Raw genomic sequence first — 13,045 nt, forward strand, 5'->3', positions numbered from 1 at the left:
CTTGATAAATCACAGAGATGGCGTAGATGAGGCACGGCGGAGGAATACACGTAGCTGAAGGAGGCAGAACGAAACGGCAGCAAAAGCCAAGGACACTTGACATTTACCGAGGATGAGTACCACATTTACCAAGGACAAGCACGACACACATGCGAAAGAGCATGTCCACACATGCCAAGAAGGATGTGGGGCCGTACTCATGATGATTACGATCAATCAAATTTTGACACGTGTCATCATATGTGCACAGAGCACGTGGTGTGCCATCACGCATGTCTGCCACGTGTACAGACCATTAGTTTCCGTGGATAAAGGTGACTAACATTCACTGTTCATTGCTTCTTGCTCTCGTGCGCAGTCATCTCATGCAATTTTTCTCGCAGTCATCACCTTCACCACCCTGCTTCTTGCTCTCCTACAATCAACTTCGTTGGTTGCTTCTTGCTCTCCTAGTGAATTTTGCGGTATGTTTTCGAATATTTTCGTGTTTCAATTTGGCTGAAGTTGTATAATTGTTTTATAAATATTCCATCAAAGATTGCTGCTTTTAATTTTTAAGAATTTAATTTATTTCTGAGCCCAAATATTTCATCAAAATCACTACAACACGAAGAGGGATATTGATGAGAACTAACGTACCCATATCGCGTTGTAGTGATTTTGCCCACAATGGTAATTTGCTTGCATAAATTTTGCCCACAATGGTAATTTGCTTACATAAATTTCTTGAAAGCACTACAACGCGACGAGAAGAGGTCTTGGTGCGAACTCTCTCAAGCATATCGCATTATAGTGATTTGTCCTACTGTCGTTCTTTTTTTACTTTTTCAAAGATTTCATGTTAAGAAATTAATTTTTTCCTTACAAATAATTGATCAAATTACTATAGCGCAAAGAGGGGAGTCGGTGAGAACTCTCCCACCCATATCGCGTTATAGTGATTTGTCCTACTGTCGTTCTTGTAGTGATTTTTCTTACAATCGTCATTGCCTTTGAAATATTGCATCAAATCACTATAACGTGAAGAGAGGGCTCCTTGGGAATTCTACCACACGTATCGTGTTGCAGTGATTTGGCATATTTTTCCTTGTAATTTCCTTTTCTCACTAATATTTCATCAATTTACTATAATGCGACTAGAGATGTCGGTGAGATTTCTCCAACGCTTATCGTGTTATACTGATCTTGGCTAATCCTTTATTATCTTACACAGAACTTTCATCATCTTGACATATTTTCTGGCTTGTAGATGGAACCTTTCGAGATTGAGGTTGAGTCTGATGCTGGCCTTCAAGAAACCCCAGATGAAAAGTTGTTCGACTTCCTGTATAAAGTTCGTCAATAGCATCATTGCCATCCTGAAATCTCATGCATGTTTAATTTCAATTTCTCCATCGACGAAGACATGATCATTTCTGCACGTTCGTATCTTGAGGAGAAAGGGTAGCAATTTCACCAGAACACTTTGAGTGGTACAATCATGTTTGACGGCGTCCAGTACGTCCAGACCACTTTGAGTGGTACAGTCATGTTTGACAGCGTCCAGTACGTGCACGTGAATGATATCGTGCCTTCAACAACCCTGAGACAAAAGTTGAACAGGGATGTTAAAGGTGCCAGATGATAAGAAGAAGACACACAATAAGTGCCCCATTCACAATCGCAAGTGTCATCTCATTGCTTACCACTATGGATTTATCTGCTACCTGCATGTGCTGCTTAAGGAGATTTTATGGATCCAAATTTGGATAAGTATCTCTTATTGGATTCAAATGTCAAGGACAGTGAGTTCCATTCTGCTGCTGACACATTATCCATGATGTACAAGGATGCAAAAAGCTATGAAAATCCAACCTTCCCACTGAAGGGGAATTTCATGCTATTCAGCAAAGACTTAATATTTCAGGCTATTCAGCAAAGACTTAATGTTTCAGGCTATTCAGCAAAGACTTAATATTTCACACATGGGAAGGGAAGGGGCGTCCTCATCGACGGTCCAAGACACTAACTCAACAATCAATATATGGACAAATGATTTACTTGTTAATGACAAAAATCAGAAGGTGTGTTTACTTGTTAATTACTTTTTATCGTGCTGAGTAGCTTATTCTATTTGTTGTGTTAGCTCATCTTGCAGTTGGTTGTGTTTGAGGATGAGTTTCTCGGTCACGGAGCAGGAAAACGCGTGTGGGAGGACTCGGAATGGACTCAGCACTGGGAGAGTACATAAACCGATTGAAGTTTCCATAATTCATTATATTCCACAAGAAATTCTCAAAAGACAATGCAGAATTTCCTTTGTTTGCAATCAAGACATTATCCAGATACCTTGGGGCATATCCCATCAGGTGGAATGCAGACAAAGTCATGCTTTTAGGGAAGCAATTAGCATTACGAATCTTTGGGCAGGGCCCTGGAGAGTATGCAGCACTAAGGAGTAAATATTACTTAGCCTATACTGCTTTGGGATTGGCATGTGGGATTAAGGATCCCAATATGCTAAGTGATTATGGCAAAAGGGTGCTTGTGAGATTCACAAAACCGAGGGTTCCTCTAGTTTGCCAGTTTATAGGATGTTGCAGAGCCATCTTCAAAAAAGGGCAAGGCTTCATGCACCCGAGAATGTTAGTGAGCAGGTTAAGGAGTAGTAGTATATACCTATCTCTTATAATAATATTCTCTCTCGGCCAATGAGATGACAGGCTCTGTGATAGCCATTCTAGAGACTGGCATAGTTATAGCGCCACCTCATTTAGTTGGGTTCACACTATAGAGAACCCTAGTAGGTATTTTGTTGAGTACCTTTTTATATGGTGTACTCTTATCTTTGTATATGGTGTATTGAGTGTTGTGTGAAGAAGAAGATTTTTAACCTCTCACCTTGCGTGCTCTTTTTTAGGGTTTTGTGAGTGTGTGTGTGCTTGCAAGAGCTCAAGCTCTCTTCTCCCCTCCATCTTTTCAGGTATCAGAGCCCGGTTCATGCTAAGGGCTAAGCTGCAAGCAAGAGAAGCACAGGAAGCGGTACGAGGGTAAGAGTGTTAAAATCCTAAGATATCTCTAGATAATTGTTATGCATAAACATGCATAAATCAGGCATAAACTCAACCACCCAACCACGCCCAAGGGATGCACACATGAATCATAAATGAAATACATCATACCTCTACCTTGATGTCCCATACCATCAAGAGGTATAACTCCAATCCAATAGCATGTAGCTATAGTGTGAAATGGTAGATGAGTAGATATGGATCTCTACACAAGAGACCATAGCATAAGTCTCAAGCTTCCTAGCCTCCAAGCCCCCTTGAGTGTGCCCCATGCCCCTATTATATAGGAGGGCCCTCAAGTGACTCGTGACTTTCCATTCCTCATGTGTGACCCTTGGATGCCTGACCCTAACCTTAACCCTTAAGGTTAGTCCTAACCCATACTCCACTAGAGCTTGTTCCCATGGTCCCATGCTCACAAGCCTAATGTGGGTTAGCCTCCTAGTATATGCACACATAATGTGTATATAACATAGCACACATAATGTACATATAACATACTTCCCCTCTCTCAAAACATTGCACTCTTGCAATGAAAAGAAGGAGAACTGCGCTGAATAATCTCAATCGACTCCCAAGTCGAATCCTCAATTTCCCTATCTTTCCACCTAATTTTAACCTCAAGGATAAGTCAACTACAAAGTTTCCTTTCCCTGAATTCATGTACCATATTAGGTTCATGTGGAACATAGGATAAATCTTCGACTTCAACGAGTTCTTGAGGAGTAACTCTGTTATCCTCACCTCCCAGTTTCCCTTTCAATCTATTGATATGAAAGACTGGATGAACTCTAATAATTGGAGGTAGTTTTAGTTCTTACGCAACCGTGCCAATCCGATGCATAACTCGAAATGGACCACAATATCTAGGTGATAAATTCGAGCATTTTTCCATTGAAAATCTTTAGGAACATTAAAATAAACCAATGCTCCTCGTTCAAAAAACCAAGATGAGCGTCCTCTATCAGCATAAAACCGTGCCCTATCATGAGCACTCCTGATAGAATCCCGAGCTTCGGTCAGCATTTCCTACATATCTCGCAAGAAATCCCTCGATGCATCAAGCTCGATGTCCTTAAGACCGACATCAATAGGTGCCCTGGGTTGATACCCACACATAAGTATGCACGGACTAAAAAATAATAGCCGCCGTAAATTTAGAACTGTTATAGGCAAATTCCATTATTGGAAGATATTTTTTCTAATATGATGATTTTCTAGAGACATATGCACGAGGCATATTCCTCTTTCATTATTTAAACTTATCTATGCAAAAAGATAAATTTCACTAAAATCCTTCTTTAATTTTTAAATTTATAATCTGATTCATACACTCTGTTTGCCCATTAGACTACTGCGGATGATCAGAGCAATTCACATTCAAAGTAACTTCCTCGTTGTAAACCATTCAGAATAAAGTAAGAAAACATGGCATTATAACAGCAGAAACCAGGGATTCATCGGCGTCCCGATATATCCACATCTGCATATGGAATAATCGACGTCTCGAGTTACCCCGGTATCAACATAGAGAATCATCAACGTCTCGATGAGTTACATATGTCCATCCGTAATTCTATCAGGTTGATTGTGTAAATCACCTAAAGTACGGAACTAGAGAAAGAAATGCCAACAAAGGAAGAATCCAAATTTCCTTATCTGAACACAACAAGATAAACTTGTTTGAACTCTAAAGAAAGAGATTTCAACAAGTGAAAATGCCGATGAGATTACCCTCATCAAACATGCAGGCTATAGATAAAAGATGTTTATCTAGAGAATGCCCACTATAACTTCTAGTGAATTTAGAATAGTGAATTTAGAAAATAAGATTGTCTTTGAATGTTGAGGTCAACATGCTAAGTGATGTAAGCAAAGCAACAATGTTGAGTCCAAATTATCCCATAAGATAATATATGTGAGGGATCACTAGCGTCCCATACCACCATGATACCACCCATACATACCTTAACAATTTGAAACTCCCTAGTATGCCGTCTAGGAAAATATGAATAAAATCCTGTATAAAAGGAATAAGATGGCCTTATCCAGACTTTCACATACTAAACCTGTCTCTATATACTTGAGACTACATCAAGGAATAAATCCTTCTCAGTACATCATTAGAAAAGAAATTGAATTATTGGCGCCTTTCTAATGATAACTACCCAAAACACAATAAAGTTAGGGTAGAAAAATAACTCACCTATATATATAAGCAACTAGGTATCCGAGTTAGAATATATACAAGAGTACAAAAAATATACTCCAAAATTATGTGCAAAAAACGAAGGCAAATGCTACCTTCAAAGCACATGCATGATATTATCCAAAAGATCAAAAGATCCTTATAAAACCATGGATAAAAGCATAGAAGCTCCTCGAATCCATAAAAACCATAGTTGATCATAAAAATCAATGCATACCATCTAATGGACATTAATCATGCCAAAAGAAGCATTAAAATTGGTGGCCAACTCATCAATCCGGAGTATATGAACATTTTGTCGTTCAAGCAAACCTCCAAAGTAAGAAAGTGAAACACATGTGTGTAGCACTTAATAAGAAAACCCTAGACATAAGTAATCTAGGCAGCACCTGATGAGTCCATATAAAACTTGAAAAATATCCAATAAAATCCACCAAAACAAACCGATCAACTAACCCATGATAGAGTTTGTCTTAGGCTTAATAAATTAAGCACAAACCACACTTTAACAAGTGTAAAATAAGTTATCATGGAAAAGTGTCAAAGGTGAAACACACTTTGAACGTAAATTATAGCCATCAAAAGAAATTAAAGAACATGTCCAAAAAGAATGGCTTTAAAAAATCATGAATACATCATTTAGAATTAATCCAAACATAAATATCCATTAATACGAGGTATAATCATATTAATAATATACGAATAACCCGCATCTATCTAATGTTAGCACGAGAAAACATACTTCAACATTAAATAACCCTCGAAAATATTAAATTCTCGAGAAAAAGAATTATCATGATTTTTTTCTAATTTTTCCTAATTTTCTAGGGTCTCAAAATATGATAATTTTGAATTCCACCAGACCTATCTTATGGCATTCCAAACTTATATTTTTCCAAAAAAAATTAGCAATTAAATTTACCAAAATACCATTGATATTTTAAAAATATCAATTTTTAGGATTTCTAAAAATAATTTCAGAATATTCCTAATTTTTCTTGAGAATCCCATCGTTCACGAAATTTCCAATTCCGCCCGACAATTCTCAAATCCAATGAAAATTTACAATTTTAATGGATTTTTCTAATTTTTTGGGTCAAAAAATATATTTTTAAAGGAATTTGAATGGTCATGGGCGCCCGAATGGACACACCATATGCCAAACACCAACCCCACCTTTTCCCAAAATTTCAAATAACCTTTGTCTAATTTTCCACTAATTTTCAGGATTTTTTTAAAATTTTTAAATTACCCCGAACACATTGAGAATACGAACGGTCCAAAAATTCCGGAATTCCAACGGTTTTCCCGGAATACGGAAAGCCAAAAGTTTTGGGAAAATGAAAAGACAAAAAAAAATCGGAATGTGAAAGGTCAAAGGTTTCCGGAATACGGAAGGTCAAAAGTTTTTTCGGAATTCGAAAAGCCAAAAGGTTTCGGGAAAACGGAAAGCCAAAGGTTTTCCGGAAGATAAAAAGCCAAAAATTTTCAAGAAGAAATTTCCAAGAATTTTCAGAGTTTTTTTTACTCAAATCCAGTAATTTTCCACTATTTTCCAGGCTTTTTCCAAGCTTTTTTTGAAATAAATTCAAAAGTTTTTTTTGAAATAATAAAAACTTATTTTTAAAAAAAATAAAAATAAGCTTTTTAGCTTATTGCCATTTCGATTTTTTCTAAGGGGGGGAGTTTTTTTTCGCCCGGCTGCAGCGCAGCCCTCCCCCCCCCGCCTGTGCGCAGAATCGTGAGAGGGAGGGAGAGAAACTCCCTCCTCTCCTTCTTCTCCCTACTTTCCTCTCCCTCTTCTTCCTTCCAATCTCTTTCCTCCTTCCTTCTCTGTTAATCAAAGATTAACTTAATCTTTTGATTAACTTTTTAATTAACATATCTTAATCATAATTATCATTAATTATGATTAATGTTTTAAAAAATCATTTTAAAGAGATTTTCTCACGGAAAAGAGAAGGAAAAATCAGATTTGAGAGGCGAAGAGAGTCCCACGCACACGGGAGAGCATCTCATGCATCAACATGCTGTCCCCTACTGAATTTCAGTAGAAATTGACAGAAATTTGATCGCATTCTCGCGGAAAAAACCCACAAAAATGTATTAAAATACATTTTTAATCATAAAAATACTCAAAAATTCCTAAAAATTAGGAAAAATTTTTAAAAAATTCTAGAAACTCAAGGAATCCATTCTACAAAAATATCCACCACAAACTTTATGGTATTTTTGTAAAAAAATTCCATTAATGCTTGATTTTAACCATAAAAATAGAGAAAAATAGCATTAACTCACGGTATTCCCCCGCAACGTCGATTCGTCCATTGAATTGTAGTTACACACGTTCCAATCACCATATCGATGATCCACGTGCAATTCATCAACACAAATCAACAAAAAATAATATTTTATTAGTAAATATTAAAATTTACTAAAAAAATCAACAACAATTAAATAGAGATTGCTCTGATACCACTGTTAAAACCCTAAGATCTCTCTAGATAATTGTTATGCATAAACATGCATAAATCAGGCATAAACTCAACCACCCAGCCACCCCCGACGAGCCCAAGGGATGGACACATGAATCATAAATGAAATACATCATACCTCTACCTTGATGTCCCATACCATCAAGAGGTATAACTCCAATCCAATAGTATGTAGCTATAGTGTGAAATGGTAGATGAGTAGATATGGATCTCTACACAAGAGACCATAGCATAAGCCTCAAGCTTCCTAGCCTCCAAGCCCCCTTGAGTGTGCCCCATGCCCCTATTATATAGGAGGGCTCTCAAGTGACTCATGACTTTCCATTCCTCATGTGTGACCCTTGGATGCCCTATGAAACGAATACCAAGGCACCAAAGATACAGTTGAAGAATGAACTTCATACTGTGGAGAAAAAGAGTATGTCTGTAAATGACTATGCATTGAAGATAAAGGGTATTGTGAAATCCCTTGCATCTATTGGTGTTTCAGTAGATGATGATGATAAGGTGGAAGTCTGTCTACGTGGTCTCGGGCCACAATACAAAGCGTTGAAGACGTATATTCAGACTCGGGAAAACATTCCGAATTTCACAGATTTGGTGTCTATGTTGATTATAGAAGAGAAGAGCTTGGGTGAAGACCAGGCAGTCTTCACAAAAATAAAAACAGTTCAGAGCAACAGGCCTTCTACACAAGTTCAGGAAGAGGACGAGGTAGAGGAGGCCGTGGATGCGGCCAAGGAGGTGGCCGAACAGGTAATCAGAATTATGGCCAGCAGAGCAGCAACAACAACAGTCCCAGAATTTACAACAACAACAACAACAACACGCAAGTGGAAGAGGCCAATTTAGAGGCAGGGGGAGTCAAAGAGGTCGTGGAAATTGGCAAAGATAGTATAATGATACACGTGGATGCTTTTATTGTAGTAAGCTTGGACATGTGCAGGCAGATTGTTATAAGAAGCAGGCTGACATGCAAAATGGAAAATTGCAGCAGCAAAACACCTATGCATCCTCGAGCAGAAACAATGAGGATTATGAAAGATTGTTTGTTATGCAGCATGTCGTTAATGCCATGTCTGAAAATGTAGAAGCAGCACATAAAGATGATGTATGGTATGTTGATTCAGGTGCTTCAAACCACATGACAAGTCATGGGGAGTGGTTCAAGGAGATGAAAAACCTTGAAAGACTAGGTTTTGTGGAAACAGGGGGGATGACACTGCTCATCCAATTGCCCATGTTGGAGATGTGCCATTGTCTATGCAGGATGGCAAAGTGAAGTACCTTACAGATGTACTTCATGTTCCGAACATAACAAAGAATCTGGTTTCAGTTGGCCAGATGATTGAGCAGGGTCTGTAGGGTCGGTTGAACCCTGATGGTTGTTATGTTGAAGACTTTAAAGACAAGTGTAGGTTGGTTGCAAAAAGCAACAGAGTGGGCAGAATGTTTACATTGAATGTAAACATTACTGAAGTGAGTGCTGCGATGTTTGCAAATGGTTCAGGAATTGTTGCAGACACAGACATTTGGCAGAAAAGAATTGGACATGTGAATGTGCAGAGAATGAAGTCTATGCAGACTAAAGGAGAACTAAGCTGGATCCAAAAGCTGAAAAATGTGTGTTTATTGGATATTCCCTTGAACAAAAGGGATACAGGTGTTATAACCCTACTACACGTGAGTTGAGGGTAAGCAAGGATGTTGTTTTTAATGAGATGAGCAGCTAGTATGCTGCTGAAAAAGAAGCTATTGGGGCTGATGTGAGTGGAAATGTGGTTGCACAAAATGCAAGTCAGCAATCACAGTCTTTGAGTGGACCAGGAGAGTCCTCATCTAGTGGTTCAGTTGATAGACCATGGAGTGGCAGGCTGCGTCATAATACCAGTCCTGCAAATGTGATTAGTACATCACAGAAAGGCAAAGAGAAAGTGGTTGAGCCCCTTAGTATGCCTGACATTTCTACAAGGCATTCTCATGTTGATGGAGAGCCTAGTGGCTCAGAGAAGATGAGCCTTGACGAGAGGAGCTTGGGATACCAACTATGAGAACACCTGGTGTAAAGAAGGCTATGGAAGCCATGAATGCAAAGCTGCGAAGATCTGGGAGAGTGAAGAATCCTGTGCAGAGGTTTACCTATGATGGTTATGTGGCACATCACTATGCATACATGGCAAAAGTTGTGCAGGTTGTAGATCCCACATGCATTGATGAGGCTATTGGAAATGTGTGTTGGGAGAAAGCTATGGATGAGGAGATGGATGCACTATATGGAAATGAGACTTGGGATTTAGTGCAATTGCCTGAACGCAAGAAAGCCATTGGATGCAAGTGGGTGTACAAAGTAAAACATAGCAGTGATGGAAGCATAAGCAGGTACAAGGCTAGATTGGTAGCCAAAGGATATGCGCAGATATATGGCATTGATTATGAGGAAACTTTTAGCCCAGTTGCCAAGATGGCAACAATGAGAGTTGTGATAGCAGTGGCTCCGTCAAAGCAATGGTCTTTACATCAGATGGATGTAAAGAATGCATTCTTGCATGGGGATTTGCAGGAAGAGGTGTATATGTTACAGCCACCTAGTTATGAGGATGTGAGTCACCCCGAGCATGTTTGCAGGTTGAAGAAAGCCTTGTATGGCTTAAAATAAGCACCAAGAGCATGGTCTGACAAGATTTTTGAATATCTTGTCACCATTGGCTTTCATGTAGCCAATGCAGATTTCTCGCTGTATGTGAGACACAGTGATAGAGGAGTTGTTCTTGTTGTCATCTATGTAGATGACTTGATCATTACAGGGGATCATAATGTAGAGATCTTTGATGTAAAGATCTTGCTTAGACAGAAGTTTGAGCTGAAGGATCTGGGGGAGCTCAGATATTTCTTGGGCATTAAGATGATTAGGTCACCACATGGTATTGCAGAGACAGTATGGCTTGGACATGTTGTCCAAGTATGGTATGACAGGCTATAAGCCAATCTAAATGCCATTGGATCAAAATGGCAAGTTGAGTGCAGATTCAGGAGAGATTTTGGAGGATCCTACTATGTATAGGCACATAGTAGGGAGCTTGATCTACATGACGATCACAAGGCCAAATTTGAGCTATGCTGTTGGGTTGGTGAGTCGGTTTATGCAGGTTCCTCGGAAGCCACATTTGGATGCATTGAGATGCATACTGAGGTATGTGAGGTCTACTTTGCATTGTGGACTATTTTATGAAACTGGGACAGAGATATGTGGCATTCACAAGAATGAATTTTTGTAGTTCGAGAGGAAGAAACGTCACAAAGTTCATGAAAGGACAGGTTTATGTCGAGAAAAGTAGTAAAGAAAACATGTCAAGCTTATTATTATGCCAAAAATTATTTGAGAAAGTTGGGATTTCTCAAAATCATGCAAGAACAAGAAAGTTTCTTTGGGATGAAAAGAGTGTATCAAAATTTATTTTTAAGATCATCTATTAGAAGTAGTTTGAAAACCAAATACACAATTTCTGAGATTCTATGTGCCATAGATGTTTTTTGAAAGTCTTCGAATTGAGCAACCACTGGATGAAGAAAATGCTCTCATACAAAAGGCTTGGGGAAGAGAATGCATGCTATCTTTTTAGCATGTGTGAAACCCCCCAACTATGACTTGACATGTTTGTTTCTTTCAATAGTGAGGTTATTCCAAACTCAAAGTTCACCCACTTACCAGATAATTTTATAAAAAGGAAGGTTTACGCTTCATATGCAGACACAATGAAAGACAACAATATGTCTCCACTTTCTCTTTATTAACTGTGCGCTTTTGCCGCACAGGTCGTAGCTGGGGACTTGCCGGACACCGTATGCGAGCCACGAATGGCTGCAAGCATACAACCAGGAAGGCAAGCTCAAAACAGAATGCAAAAGGTGTGTCACTCACCGCTTAACTGCCGCCTTGAAGGATTCCCGCGTCGCAGCCGTGAAGGAGGAGCCGCCGTCGCCGCTCTACCGCCTCGCCGCCGCCGTCTCCGTGCCGCTACACAATGCGCTCGATCGCTCTCTCACTCTCTCTCTCTCTCTCTCTCTCTCTCTCTCTCACACACACGCAGGAGAAGGAAACCAAAGAGATAAGGCAAGAGCACTCTTGTATTCACAACACATGAGAATGAGGATTTTAGGGTTACATTTGGCTCATATAGGTGACTTGGCCGTTCACACTTGGGCGCCCATACATGGCCGGCCGACCCTAACCCTTATCCTACTAATATCCAAGGTGCGCCTCTCATCGGCGATCACCCAATCCCTTCATCCTTAACATATGGTGCCGACAAGCCCGGCCCATGAGTCAGAATATTTAAATTAATGACGTAAAATATAGTATGTCGCAATGTCCGCCATGGGTTAACATGCCCCCCTTCCTGATGTAGATTCCGTCCTCGGAAGCTATGGTATGGTAAGCTCGAGAGGGTTGTTGTGGTAGACCGTCTGCAAAATAGGGAAGTAGAGTGAAGGTATGCTGGAATTCAAAAGATATAAAGTGTATAAATTCAAGCGTGTGAGACCACAATGGATGATGCTATTAGAACTTAGTTTAAGGGTACATGAGTGAGCTAGTGTAGCAAATTAATAGGAGTTTAAAATTATTGAAAGGAATTCAAGAGTTAGCAAGGTGTCAAAGGTTAATCAAGGTTTATAACTGGCCCAAGTCAAGGAAAATAACCAAGCTTAATAAATAAACAGATGACCATACTGTGTCTACTCTAAGAACAAGTAGTTACCACGAGCCTAGGGACACAAGAAACATCAGAGTTACAGGAGCCTTTTGCCTTTTTTTTTTTTTTTTTGGGCACATGACAATTTTTATACACAATGGCGACCTTCCTAAGGCAAAACTAACATCGATCCTGGTACCATGTTTAACACAAGGCATTATCCAGGAATCTATTAGCTCACTTTAGGCAAGGCTACCCCCTACCAACCAAGGCATCGGTGTGGAGTAGAATACTCCTCGCCTACCAAGTATCAATAAGGCGATAGGCCAACATTAAAGCACATCATAGACTTGTATTGCCATTTATTGTAGGCTTTTTTTTTTTTTAAAGTTTGTTTTGATCTTCGCTCCTGAACTAAAATGTGTTCTTACATCTTTTCGACAAGGGGTAAAATCTATGTCCTAGAGGTCAACACACACACAGCCAGGTGTTCAAACATTAAGATGGTTTGACCCTAGACCTAAGACAATCGTATTCCAAGGTTAACTAAAGACGTCATGCTGCCTAGGAATATTTCCAATAAAGTTAAGCTCATTAATG

The sequence above is a fragment of the Cibotium barometz genome, chromosome 65 (genome assembly GCF_041138505.1).
Source record: "Cibotium barometz isolate CiBa-2024 chromosome 65, ASM4113850v1, whole genome shotgun sequence".
Classification (NCBI taxonomy): Eukaryota; Viridiplantae; Streptophyta; class Polypodiopsida; order Cyatheales; family Cibotiaceae; genus Cibotium; species Cibotium barometz.